Below are 14337 nucleotides of genomic sequence, written 5' to 3'. Positions count from 1 at the left end.
ATGGCTTCGGCTAAGAGTACTACCCACCATACCAGCAAGTTACCGCTCCCCTCCCACGCTTATCTCATTTCTGTCTGCTGGCCTTTAGAGATCATTTTCACTTTCTAAATGGCTAGATCAAGCTGACCCAAATTTTGTGTGGAAGTAGGTCATTGAGGGGAGACAAATTCAACAATTTACCCATACGAAATGCAGGAGGGGAAATGATCATATCTGGAGAACTAAGAACATAAGACCATGCCATACTGGGTCAGACCAAGGGTCCATCAAGCCCAGCATCCCGATTCCAACAGCGGCCAATCCAGGCCATAAGAACCTGGCAAGTACCCAAAAGCTAAGTCTATTCCATGTTACCATTGGTAATGGCAGTGGCTATTCTCTAAGTGAACTTAATAGCAGGTAATGGACTTCTCCTCCAAGAACTTATCCAATCCTTTTTTAAACCCAGCTATACTAACTGCACTAACCACATCCTCTGGCAACAAATTCCAGAGTTTAATTGTGCGTTGAGTGAAGAAGAACTTTCTCCGATTAGTTTTAAATGTGCCCCCTAGTCTTTCTACTATCCGAAAGAGTAAATAACCGATTCACATCTACCCGTTCTAGACCTCTCATGATTTTAAAGACCTCTATCATATCCCCCCCGCAGCCGTCTCTTCTTCAAGCTAAAAAGTCCTAACCTCTTTAGTCTTTCCTCATAGGGGAGTTGTTCCATTTATCATTTTGGTAGCCCTTCTCTGCAACTTCACCATCGCAATTATATCTTTTTTGAGATGCGGCGACCAGAATTGTACACAGTATTCAAGGTGCAGTCTCACCATGGAGCGATACAGAGGCATTATGACATTTTCCGTTTTATTCACCATTCCCTTTCTAATAATTCCCAACGTTTTGTTTGCTTTTTTGACTGCCGCAGCACACTGAACGGACAATTTCAATGTGTTATCCACTATGACGCCTAGATCTCTTTCTTGGGTTGTAGCACCTAATACGGAACCTAACATTGTGTAACTATAACATGGGTTATTTTTCCCTATATGCATCACCTTGCACTTATCCACATTAAATTTCATCTGCCATTTTGATGCCCAGTTTTCCAGTCTCACAAGGTCTTCCTGCAATTAATCACAATCTGCTTGTGATTTAACTACTCTGAACAATTTTGTATCATCTGCAAATTTGATTATCTCACTCTTATTTCTTTCCAGATCATTTATAAATATATTGAAAAGTAAGGGTCCCAATACAGATCCCTGAGGCACTCCACTGTCCACTCCCTTCCACTGAGAAAATTGCCCATTTAATCCTACTCTCTGTTTCCTGTCTTTTAGCCAGTTTGCAATCCACAAAAGGACATCGCCACCTATACCATGACTTTTTACTTTTCCTAGAAGCCTCTCATGAGGAACTTTGTCAAATGCCTTCTGAAAATCCAAGTATACTACATCTACAGGTTCACCTTTATCCACATGTTTATTAACTCCTTCAAAAAAATGAAGCAGATTTGGGAGGCAAGACTTGCCTTGGGTAAAGCCATGCTGACTTTCTTCCATTAAACCATGTCTTTCTATATGTTCTGTGATTTTGATGTTTAGAACACTTTCCACTATGTTTCCTGGCACTGAAGTCAGGCTAGCCGGTCTGTCGTTTCCCGGATTGCCTCTGGAGCTCTTTTTAAATATTGGGGTTACATTTCCTATCCTCCAGTCTTCAGGTACAATGGATGATTTTAATGATAGGTTACAAATTTTTACTAATAGGTCTGAAATTTCATTTTTTAGTTCCTTCAGAACTCTGGGGTGTATACCATCTGGTCTGGGTGATTTACTACTCTTCAGTTTATCAATCAGGTCTACCACATCTTCTAGGTTCACCGTGATTTGATTCAGTCCATCTGAATCATTACCCATGAAAACCTTCTCCAGTACGGGTACCTCCCCAACATCCTCTTCAGTAAAAATCAAAGCAAAGAAATCATTTAATCTTTCCGCAATGGCCTTATCTTCTCTAAGCGCCCCTTTAACCCCTCGATCATCTAACGGTCCAACTGACTCCCTCACAGGCTTTCTGCTTCAGATATATTTTAAAAAGTTTTTACTGTGAGTTTTTGCCTCTACGGCCAACTTCTTTTCAAATTCTCTCTTAGCCTGTCTTATCAATGTCTTACATTTAACTTGCCAACGTTTATGCATTATCCTATTTTTTTCTGTTGGATCCTTCTTCCAATTTTTGAATAAAGATCTTTTGGCTAAAATTGCTTCTTTCACCTCCCCTTTTAACCATGTCAGTAACCGTTTTGCCTTCTTTCCACCTTTCTTAATGTGTGGAATACATCTGGACTGTGCTTCTAGAATGGTGTTTGTTTTGTTTTTTTTAACAATGACCACGCCTCTTGCACACTTTTTACTTTTCTAGCTGCTCCTTTCAGTTTTTTTCTAACAATTTTTCTCATTTTATCAAAGTTTCCCTTTTGAAAGTTTAGCATGAGAGCCGTGAATTTGCATACTGTTCCTCTTCCAGTCATTAATTCAAATTTGATCATATTATGATCACTATTGCCAAGCGGCCCCACCACAGTTACCTCTCTCACCAAATCCTGTGCTCCACTGAGAATTAGATCTAAAATTGCGCCCTCTCTCGTCGGTTCCTGAACCAGTTGCTCCATAAAGCTATCATTTATTCCATCCAGGAACTTTATCTCTCTAGTGTGTCCTGATGATACATTTTCCCAGTCAATATACTTGAAGTCTCCCATTATTATCACACTACCAATTTGGGTAGCTTCCCTAATTTCTCTTAGCATTTCATTGTCCGTCTCACCATCTTGACCAGGTGGACGGTAGTATACTCCCATCACTATAGTCTTCCCTGACACACAAGGGATTTCTACCCATAAAGATTCAATATTGCATTTAGTCTCATGCAAGATGTTTATCCTGTTGGACTCTATGCCATCCCAGACATAAAGCACCACACCGGCTCCTGGGTGCTCCTCTCTGTCCTCCTTCCACCATGTCTCGGATATGCCAATTAAGTCTGTGTCATCATTCACTGCTATACATTCTAATTCTCCCATCTTACTTCTTAGACTTCTGGCATTAGCATACAAACATTTCAAAGTTTGTTTTTTGTTTGTATTTTCATTCTGCTTTTTAATTGATAGGGATAAGTTAGAATATTTTAGCTCAGGTGAGTTTTTAGTTACAGGCACTTTAACTACTTTTCTTATTATTGGAACCTCACTGTCAGGATGCCCTAATTCTAATGCATCATTAGTATCCTTTGAAGATACCTCTCTCCGAACCATGCGCTGCTGAGCGACTGTCTGCTTTCCCCTTTGTTCTAGTTTAAAAGCTGCTTTATCTCCTTTTTAAAGGTTAGCGCCAGCAGTCTGGTTCCACCCTGGTTAAGGTGGAGCCCATCCCTTCGGAAGAGAGACTCCCCCTTCCCCAAAAGGTTCCCCAGTTCCTAACAAAACTGAATCCCTCTTCCTTGCACCATCGAATCATCCACGCATTGAGACTCCGGAGCTCTGCCTGCCTCAGGTGACCTGCGCGTGGAACAGGGAGCATTTCAGAGAATGCTACCCGGAGGTTCTGGATTTAAGCTTTCTACCTAAGAGCCTAAATTTGGCTTTCAGAACCTCCCTTCCACATTTTCCTATGTCGTTGGTGCCCACATGTACCATGACAACCGGCTCCTCCCCAGCACTGTCTAAAATCCTATCTAGGTGACGCGTGTGGTCCGCCACCTTTGCACCAGGTAGGCATGTTACCAGGCGATCCTCATGCCCACCAGCTGTCTACATTCCTAATAATCAAATTACCAACTATGATGACCGATCTAACCCTTCCCTCCTGGGCAGTAGGCCTTGGGGAGATATCCTCGCTGCGAAAGGAGAATGCATCACCTGGAGAGCAGGTCCTTGCTACAGGATCCTTTCCTGCTGCACCCGGTTGATGCTCTCCAATCATGAGACCTTCTTCCTCCAAGGCAGCATCAGGGCTGCCAGTCTGAAGTTGGGACTTGGCTACATTGTCCCTGAAGGTCTCATCTATATACCTCTCTGTCTGCCTCAGCTCCTCCAGGTCTGCCACTCTAGCCTCCAGAGATCGGACTCATTCTCTGAGAGCCAGGAGCTCTTTGCATCGCATGCACATGTACAACTTCTCACTAGCGGGTAAAAAATCATTCATGTGACACTCGATGCAAAAGACTGGGAAGCCCCCCTCTTGCTGCTGGGCTGCTGCCTTCATCTCAATTTTGTTCAGTTCCTAGTTAAGTTTTAGGTTGCTATGGGAGTAGGAATGTGTCTAATTAACATTCTTTAAATGTATTAGTGAATTCACTATATGTCTGGTAGTGGCCTACAAGGGACTGATCAAACTCTCAATAAAGTTTTGTTTGTTTGTTTTTTTGTGAAAGTGGCACCTGCCTATAAATTAAAGGATGAGCTAGGGGTGGTAGGGTTGGGAAATCCAAACAGTCTAACTTCAGTTAGTCAGCCAGAGTGACTCACTGCTCTCTTGATTATCAAATGTTGGTCCCTATTCAAACCCAATCACACTACCTCAACACCTTTCCAAGGTGAGTAACTGAACCGAACTTTTCAACCTTTTTACTTAGGTATACACTGCTCCTAGCTTCTGGCTAATTTTTTTTTTTTTTTTTAAATACAAACACTCAGTTCTGCTTACTAGTTGCCTTACAAACTTTTAAAAATAAACACTTACTAGCTGCTTACTCGCTGCCTTACTGACGGACCATTTAAAAATACAAACAGTCTAACTTGTTTATTCGCCGCCTTACTGACTATTAAAAGCACAATCACACAAACACACTAAATAATATTCCCAAATATTTATCTTTGCCCCAAAACGTTTGAAAAAAAGACAATGTCCCAAGCAAAAACTTACTGATTCCTTTCAGCCACCAGCAAGGTGATACTCTCCTCTCAGTGCTCCCACCACTTGAGATCTGGACATAGGGCATAAGGAACTTTTTGGATGGAAGAAAGTTGTTGTTGGTTCTTGGTTATTAACTGTTTGGGTTTCAAATGCGATGATATTAACTGTCTGAAAGTGACTGCAGGTATAAAAGGCTCTAATATTCTTTATTAGAAAATGCAACACTGGCACGGGCCAGATTCACTGGTCATTAACATGCAGTAATCTTGCCACTTAAATAATAAAAAGCATATTGTTAAAAATGTTTAACTTATGTCTTTTCAGAGACAAAAAGGCAGATGCAATATCCTAATACACCTTACCCGGGAGCACGATGCAGTAGGCAAATGAGCCACTGCGTTAAAAAGGAGGTGCTAGGGGAAATTGGATGACCCTAGCGCCTCCTCAGCATTGGGTGCCCAGAAATGATTGTGCACGGGTTAGGAAAATGAATGCTTGTAAATGGAGCATCCGTTTTCCTAACATGACTGCCAGCAAGACTTTTTTTTTTTGTTTGTTTGTTTTTTCTTGTTGCTGCTTTCCGTGGTTCCTAGGATTTAATGTCGCCACGATATTAAGTCGGAGGAACCACAGAAAAGCAGTATTTTCTGCTTATCTGTTAAACATTTGGGGCCCCTCAGGACTTAATGCCAGCTCTGGGGCTGGCGTTAATTTTTTAGAGTTAAAATGTGTGCGTCGGGCGCACAGTTATTTTTTTACATAAGGGGTATTAGCTAATAGCCTCATCAACATGGCACCTACATGTGATGAGCACTATTAGCTGTGCTTTGCACATGCTGATCCCTTTATTGCATAAGGGGTTATGGACGCCCGTCCAATCTAGTGTTAACCTGTGTGCTAGCCTGAGCGCATGGCATTGTATCCGCCTGCTAGTGAGCTTAGGAGGAGGTATGGTGGTCATACAGCACTGGAGTGAGGGTTAAAGGATGCGCTGTACTGGGCGCACCTTATTCCAGTGGTCCCTTACTATAAGCCCTTTTCTTGTGATAAGGCAGGCTGCTGCAGATACTGTCACCAGACAGATGCATGTACTGTGACAAAGAGCAGCAGAGATCAAGAAGGAAATCTTGCTCAATTTAAAAATATCTACCCTGTTATAAAAGTGAGATTTGTGTTGATGGTGAATACAGAAGCTTGGAACCCAGTTAAACACATCTCAACCTGGACTGCAGGATATTAACACATGGCACTGAAGTACGTTAACACACAAGCATATTATGTTTCCACTAAATTCACACTTTTTTTTTTTTTTTTTTTTTTTTAAATAGAAGGATCAAAATTTGAAATTAGAGAGAGGGTGAGTTATGTTCCCCTAGCTCGTAACCGCCTCTCTTCCACCAACATTAAAAAATAAATAAATAAAAAATAAGAGAGAACACGAACCCCCTACTCACAAGCAAACATAATGTCTTGAAATTGGGGTGTCTGAAGAAGAAGCCATCAACCACTCCCTATGAACAGACACTGCTTCCAGCAAACAGCAGTCACATCTTCAGATTCCCATCCCTGATTTTTTTTTCCTTTCTTCTCCCCAGCTGTGATTATCTGGGACTGCATGCCTGATCAATCAGTGCTAATCATCTCTACATTAAAATTAGAACTGGATAACTGCTTTAATGAATTGTAGGTAGTGAGATCAGATATCACAGATAATTTGCATGCACTGTATGTAACTATCTCATGCATATTCATCATGGAGAGCCTGAAAACCTGACTGGCTGAGTGTCCGAGAACTGGGTTGAGAACCCCTGATGTAGAGCACTGTGTACACTTTGTAGCACTATAGAAATAAAAAAAAAAATTTTGCACCAGCCACAAAGCATTACAAAGGTAAGAGGCAAGTACTGCATTCAAAATGTGGTGACCTATTTAATCATTCAAGGCATGAGCAAGGTCACTAAAACGATTTTCATTAAATGCAGACCACAAGTGTGCTGGAGATTGGAAGACACCAGGGTTACTTCCTTTTGCTTTTACAACAGCTTCTATTCTTAACCCACATGCTCTCTTCATTTGAAATACTTGCTTTTAAATTTGCAGTCCCTGATCAATCCCATAGAACAGAACTGAACTGCACTAGGTCATTAAACATCCTGAAACGAAGCATTGCTGAGGCCTAGTCAATATTCTGCACAGTGGGGCTGATGCAATATCGCGTGCTGAGCTCAGTGCGTCGCTAAACGCACGGTTGGATGCACATTTTTTACATGCTAGACATATGCCCAATGCTATACCAGGATTAGCGCATCCATACCAGTATGTAGCTGATAGCGCTAATCACATGCAAATGCCATGTTGATGAGGCTATTAACTAGCACCCCTAATGTAAAAAAAAACCAAACAAAACATGCACCCGACGCACACATTTTAACCCTCAAAAATTAATGCCAACCCAGAGCCGGTGTTAAGTTTTTGAGACATCTCTTTTTTATTTTTATTTTTTTTGAGACAGACTTAGATTGTAAGCCCTCTTGGGATAGGGAAAATACCTACAGTACCTGAATATAAACCGATGTGATGTGTCAGATCGAATGTCAGTATATAACAATAAATAAATAAAATAAATGATCAGAAAGGCATAAAATACAGCTTTTTTTGTGGTGCCTCCCACTTAATATAATTGCGATACTAAGCAGAAGGAACCAGAAAAAGCTGCAACATGAAAAAAATATATAAATCTTGACAGCAGTCAGGTTAGCAAAAGGGAAGCTCAAATTACGAGCGTCCATTTTCCTAACCCATGGCTGTTCACGGGTTAGGAAAATGGACCCTCAGAAAAGTGAGTGTCCGTTTTTTTTTTTATCTGTGCACAGCCACTTCTCCTGGGAGCTCGATGCCATGGACGCACTAGGGATGTGCACTTTTTTGTGTGCATGATATTACATCGGCCCCATTTGAGAGGCATATTTACCCTTCCCTAAGGCTCTGAGCTGTTCTCCTGCGCATAACCTCCACATAAATGCTCTTAGCAGAGAAGTGGTTATCCCCAGTGATTAGAATGATGGACCAGGAATCAGGTCACCTGGGTTTAAATCCTGCTTCTATCTCCACTGCTTGCTGCAATTTTGGATAAGTCACTTTTATATTTCCAGGCCCAGAACATGAACTGTATTTTCCAAGAAAGGAAAGAAGATATCAGATCTGCTCCAGCCTCCTTTATTAGAGGAACCGTGCACTGAAGACGGTTTAAGCGCCATTAGCAGTCGTGCACGGGCATGCACCCATGTCTGGAAGTCACCACTGATCTAAACTGAAATGCTGATAGGAGTGCAAGCTCTCCAGGGAAAAGGACTCATTGCACCTCTATGCAATTTGTTATGAACCTCCCTGATTTAAGGAGCTATACAAATGTATTTTAATGTTATATATTGTAATTGTAAATCACTGATATATCATGTAAAAGACAATTTAACAACAGTATTAACTAAGCTAAAGCCTTAATAAAGAAGAACTCAAACTTAGGCCCTGATTTGCAAAGGCTTTTCTTCTGTATATGTGGGACCTTTATATACAGGAATATCCCTCTTTATAGTGAATTTTTTAGTCTTTCAAATTAACAGCTAAGGATGCCTTACAGCCAGTGCATCGGTGTCCAAGTGCCTGACCATCTGCACTTCTCACTGGCCACGACTCTGTCTTCGGGTCTTGGTTATTTTATTGTTGTTTTGCTGGTTTGGACCGAGTTAGATAAAAGGGATGGGTCCCGTCATCCCCCAATCCAACGATCTGCCATTATAGGGGGTCCCAGACCTGTGCGTTACAAGGAGGGCGACTGCAGCAGATTCAAGAAGACGCCTAGAACAAACACTTGAAGGGGTGAGGAGCCTGATACTTCAGGATGGTTTTAGGGACGTTTGTTATTAAGAGACCCCGCAGCCTCTTCCGTCCTCCCGTCACCTCGGTCTCTGGGAGTGCAGAAAACGAAACAGTGCCAGGAAGCTTAAGTTAATATTGACAAAAAGAGAAAGACGAGGCAACTCAGAAAGAAGGGCATGCAAAGGTAATAAAACGTCCCCGTGCAGAGGGCTCCCGGTGGAAGACCTGCAGCCTTACCTTCCCTGCCTGCGGCTCCTGTCACAGCTGCCCCATGCTGGGCTGCTGCTGCCACCGCCGCAGCCTCTTCAGGAGGGGCTGAGAGCTCGGCCCCCTGGTTTCCTGCCCCTCATCTCTGAATCACCACCACCACATCCGCGAGCAGCTGGACAGGCAGAGCCATTTCCACACCACAGCTCGCCTCGCCCTTCTTCTCACCCTTCGGGCCCGTTTTATTGCAGCCCAGCTGACAGCAAACTCTTAGGGAAGGAAACGAAGCAGCTGCAAAAAAAAAAAAAAAAAGCTGCTTCTCATATCTTTAAACTACTTTTGTTCTGTCCTATCATTATCTCTGTCATTAGCCACTTTTGCTTGCCCTAGGAGCAGCATTAATAGGTTATACTGCAATTAGTCAGAAGCAATTAGCACAGTAAAGCGATCCACAGTAATCATCCTATTACACAGAAGATAACTTTGGGCCCAGTTAGGGTCCTGTGCCGAACTGCACTGGGACAGAGCTTAATTTGTAGATGCAAAGAAAGTGGAGCTAGGGGTGGGAGTGGGACCAGGACTCAAAACACTCTACTGAAATCCTCCCCCCGAGCTCAACCCACCAACTGTTCATCACCCACCATCACCATCAGCTCTGCTCCACTTCCTCGGTCCTGGATGAAAGGTAGCAGAACATCTTTCTAGATTGTTCTAGCAGAAATTAAGCCCCAGGTAACAGACACAAAAAGGCACTGAGAGTTAGTACACGTTTGAAACTTGTGAGCAGTAATGGAGGTACTGCATTACTGCTCACAACTACCAGAGTTGAAGCCCTGCTCTCACATTTTACTCTCAGAAATTAACGCCTGCCCAAGGACAGGGGTTAAAATCTAAACAACCCGGAAAAGTGTACAGAAAAGCTGAAAACACTGCTTTTCTGTACATCCACCGACTTAATATCCTAGTGCGATTAAGTCGGAAGAACCAAAAATTAGAAAAATAAAAATAATTCCGCCCGCTGGTCAGCAGGTTAGAAAAACAGTCGCTCAATTTTACCCGCGTCCGTTTTCCTAACCTGTGGCTGTCAGTGGGTTTGAAAACAGACGCCGGTAAAATTGAGCGTTGGTTGTCGGACTCGCTAACAGCCGCCTCTACCGCTAATAAGGAGGTGCTAGGGATGCGCTATTGCCCTAGCCCCTCCTTATTAGCTCAACACCTCATTTAAATAGAGAATCACGTGCCTGGGAATGCATGGGGAGAGCGGGCGCTCAACACGGAGCTCCAGCTCTCCCGCACTTTTTACAGCATCGGCCTGTGAGATTGTAAGCTCTTTGAGGCAGGCACTTCTAATAATGCAGTAAGCCACCTTGAACATCATTTGGAAAGATGGGCCAAAAATGATTATGTACTGGGGAAAATCTTCATGGACATAGTCTTTATTTGCACTTCATACATCTGGTGGGGGAGGCAGGAGAAATAGCTCACTTCAACTTAATGGCTCTTTGAATGCTGCAATGCATTGTGATCAGTTTTTGTAGATAGGGGTCTACTGCAAAGGAGGGAACCAGACCTATCCTATCGCATTTGTGCAGGCTTCTACAGTGCACAGGCTTTCTTTGCTTATTTCTAGGTGTATAGTTTTGTTGTATGCAGGACTGGTTCTATCTGCCCTGTTTGTATTACACCTTTTAGAGTGCAAGACGTTATATAAATAAATCAATGCATGGAATTAAGGGGCAACACAGGAGTTATAGGCCATACCTTTTAATCATGATAACTTAATACATCTGCGAGGACCTTACAAGCATTCACCCCTCTTTTTTAGCTCAAAAAATGTGCAGAGACTGTAAGCAGAATTAGCATGAGCATCTTATAGCTGGAGGCAAAAGTTCAGATATAGGGCTGCTTATGGAGATTCAACAGGAGACAGCTAACCTGAGAGCAGCTGAGGCATTCTGAGAAAGAAATGTTTTCTGCCTCACTTTGCAAGAAAGAGCCCACTAGCTAATTGCTTTTAGTTTAATAGTTTTACTTAATACAACAGGAAGATTTTAGAAAATGTTTTTGTTTTTTTTAAATCAAAAGTGTACAAGCAAGACTATACAGTGGTGCCATCTGGTGGAACAGTAAACAAAGTACTTGGAATTGAAAAAAAAAGTCTCTAAAAAATGCGGTCAGTCTGTGAAAGTTGTTAATGTGGATTTCATGCTTGTCGCAGTTTCTCCTTACATGTTTCTAGGAGAGGCAGGACAAAGAAAGGATGACTCTGGCAGTAAGTAGAGAGGGATAGTGAGGTACATCTTGGGCCTCAGGAGAGGGCAGACATACTGTAGAAAAGTGATACAGAGGATGAGATCTGACCAGGGGAAATTTGCCTGCAAACAAAAGGGACAGAGGGAAAGCAGAAAAACATCAAATAATGCTCCTGAAGGAACATAAGACTTACCCAACTGGGTCAGACCAAAAGGTCCATCAAGCCCACTATCCTGTTTCCAACAGAGGCCAAGCCAGGTCACAAATACCTGGAAGGACCGCCAACGGTGATAGAGTCCATGCTGCTTATCCCAAGAATAAGCAGTGAATTTCTGCAATTCTACCTTAATAATGGTTAATGAACTTTTTATCCAGGAACTTGTCCAAATCTTTTTTAAACGCAGCTATAGTAATAGCTTTCACCACATCTTCTGGCAATGAATTCTAGAGCTTAATTATCGGGCGGATTTTAAATGCCCTGCTCGCGTAAATCCGCCCAATTTACGCGAGCAGGGCCCTCGTGCGCCGGCGCGCCTATTTTGCATAGGCCGCCGGGAAGCGTGTAAGTCCCGGGGTTTTTTTAAGGGGGCGTGTCAGGGGCAGGGCCGAATGACGCGGCGTTTCGGGGGCAGGAAACGGCATTTCTGGGGTGGGACCGGGGCGTGGCACTGGCCCAGGGGCGTGGTCGAGGCCTCCGGACCAGCCCCCGGGTCGGATGACGGCGCGCCAGCAGTCTGCTGGCGCGCGTAGATTTACATGTGCTTCGAGCAGGCGTAAATCGAGGGACAAAGGTAAGGGGGGGGGGGGTTAGGTAGGGGAAGGTGAGGGGAGGGCGAAAGAAAGTTCCCTCCGAGGCCGCTCCGATTTTGGAGCGGCCTCGGAGGGAACGGAGGCAGGCTGCGCGGCTCGGCGCGCGCAGGCTGCCCAAAATCGGCAGCCTTGCGCATGCTGATCCAGGATTTAAGATACGCGCGGCTATGCGCGTATCTTATAAAATCCAGTGTACTTTTGTTTGCGCCTGCTGCGCGAACAAAAGTACGTGATCGCGCTCTTTTTTAAAATCTACCCCTATGTGTTGAATAAAAACATATATTCTCCTATTTGTTTTAAATATATTACCTAGCAACTTTCATTGTGTGGCCCCTGGTCTTTGAACTTTTTGAAAGAGTAAACAACTGATTGTTTACTTGTTCCACACCACTCATTTTATGGACCTCTATCATATCTCCCCTCAGCCATCTCTTCTCCAGGCTGAAGAGTCCTAACCTCTTTAGCCTTTCTTCAAAGGGGAAGTGTTCTGTCCCCTTTATCATTTTGACTGGCCTTCTCGGTATCATTTCTAATTCTACTTTATCTTTCTTGAGATGTGGTGACCAGAACTGCACACAATACTCAAGATGCAGTTGTACTGTGGAGCAATACAGAGGCATCATGATATTCTCTGTTTTATTCTCCGTTTTATTCTCCATTCTTTTCCTAATAATTTCTAGCATTCTATTTCCGTTCTTGGCGGCTGCTGCTGTACACTGAACAGAAGATGTCAATGTTTTATCAACGATGATGCCTAGACTCTTTTCCTAAGGTGGAACCTTGCCTTGTGTAGCCATAATTTGGGTTACTCTTCCCTACAGTGCATCACTTTGCACTTATCCACATTAAATTTCATTTGCCATTTGCATGCCCAGTCTCCCAGTTTTTGCAATGTCCTCTTGCAATTTCTCATAATCCTCTTGTGATTTAACAACTGTGAATAATTTTGTGTCATCTGCAAATTTGATCACCTCACTTGTTTTTCCCAGTGTTAGGTCATTTATAAATATATTAAAAAGCAGTGGTCCCAGAACAGATTTCTGGGGTACTCCACAATCACCTTTTTCCAGTGCCGTAGCAATCCTATGGCCAATATGGCTGTGGCCATAGGCGCCAGACCCAAAGGGCGCCGCTGCATCAACACCACTACCGTCAGCCACACTGGATTCTCTTGCGTTGCGGCTACTACAATGCCTGCCCCAACGTCCCTGCCCCCCAAAAGCAATGGCGCTTCCTGTGCGGCATGCTGAGACGCAGCCATGCAGGGGCAGTGCTAAGCACGTGCCGTACAGGGGCAGGGCAGGCAGCACAGGAAACACAGTGAGTGGGTACTGTGGCTGCAGCTGGCTGCCGTCTCGAAGGAGAACCCTGGGGGCCCAGCTGAGCCAGCAGTCAGCGCCGACACAGAGCACGTGAAAGGGGAGGCGCTACCGCAGCCCCAGCTTTGGAGGAGACCGGCTCAGACAGCATCGGAGGGCAGGCAGGCCACCTGGTAGGAAAAGGCTTTGGGAGGGAGGGTAACCTGAGCCCAGGACCTCGCTGGGAGTGGGAGGGGAGGGGCGTTAGTGATGTTCCTGAGGGAGAGAGGCGAAAGTTCCTGGTAGTGTGAAGAAAAGTGGAGGCAGGAACAGATGGGGGGCTAGGGGATACTGCTGGAGATGCTTGGAAGGGAATGTGAACATAGAGGGATACTGGTATTGTGTGTGTGTGTGTGTGGGGGGGGGGGGGGGCGATATCAGAGCATATGTGTGTACACGCGTGTGGGGGAGAGAAATAGCATGTGTGTGAAGGGGGAGAGCGAGCATGTGTCTGACGAGGGAGAGAGCATTGTGTGTGTGAGAGAGAGAAAGCAAGCACATGTATGTATGTGTGAGAGCGCATGTGTGTATTTGAGACGGTGGAGAAAGCTTGTGCATGCCCCAAACACCATTCCACAACAATCAGGGTAACTGGAAATCACAAGTTCCCAGATATGGAGAGCAAGACAGTTTTTGAACTTATTAGTTTTACTTATTGGGTATTTGATGTGTATTGAAATATTTTCTTGGCGTTTGGGCACTTTAAAAAAAATGAGGTAAAGAAGTTTTTAATTATTGGATATTATTCTACTGGTCAGATGTTTTGAAATATGCACTTTTTAAAGGATTTAAATACATTTTTATTTGTGTAACAGACTTCTCACCAGTTGCATTTTAAGTCAACACATGACAAAAATCTTGTGCATTAACATATCAGCTCTGGTGCCAGGCATTGAACAGGAAATTTAGTATTAATGATTATTTCT

At 43.7% G+C, this 14337-nt stretch overlaps 1 protein-coding gene across 3 annotated transcripts in view; it reads right to left on the bottom strand.

Annotated features, from left to right (window-relative positions):
- The window catches only part of LAT2 (linker for activation of T cells family member 2), a 51444-nt gene extending 42173 nt beyond the window's left edge, over window positions 1–9271 (bottom strand). The window contains exon 1 of one of the 3 annotated variants that reach the window (XM_029613373.1): window positions 9021–9271. The gene's annotated coding sequence lies outside the window, so the exon portion shown is untranslated. Of the gene's footprint in view, window positions 1–4916; window positions 5002–9020 lie in introns of those variants that run through there. The other 2 variants (XM_029613371.1, XM_029613372.1) reach the window with 2 other exon arrangements.
- Between the last annotated feature and the right edge of the window lie 5066 nt (window positions 9272–14337).

The sequence above is a fragment of the Rhinatrema bivittatum genome, chromosome 8 (assembly GCF_901001135.1).
Source record: "Rhinatrema bivittatum chromosome 8, aRhiBiv1.1, whole genome shotgun sequence".
Taxonomy (NCBI): domain Eukaryota; kingdom Metazoa; phylum Chordata; class Amphibia; order Gymnophiona; family Rhinatrematidae; genus Rhinatrema; species Rhinatrema bivittatum.
Note: the sequence above shows the minus strand (reverse complement) of the source record. Positions and strands in the feature narration are given on the sequence as shown.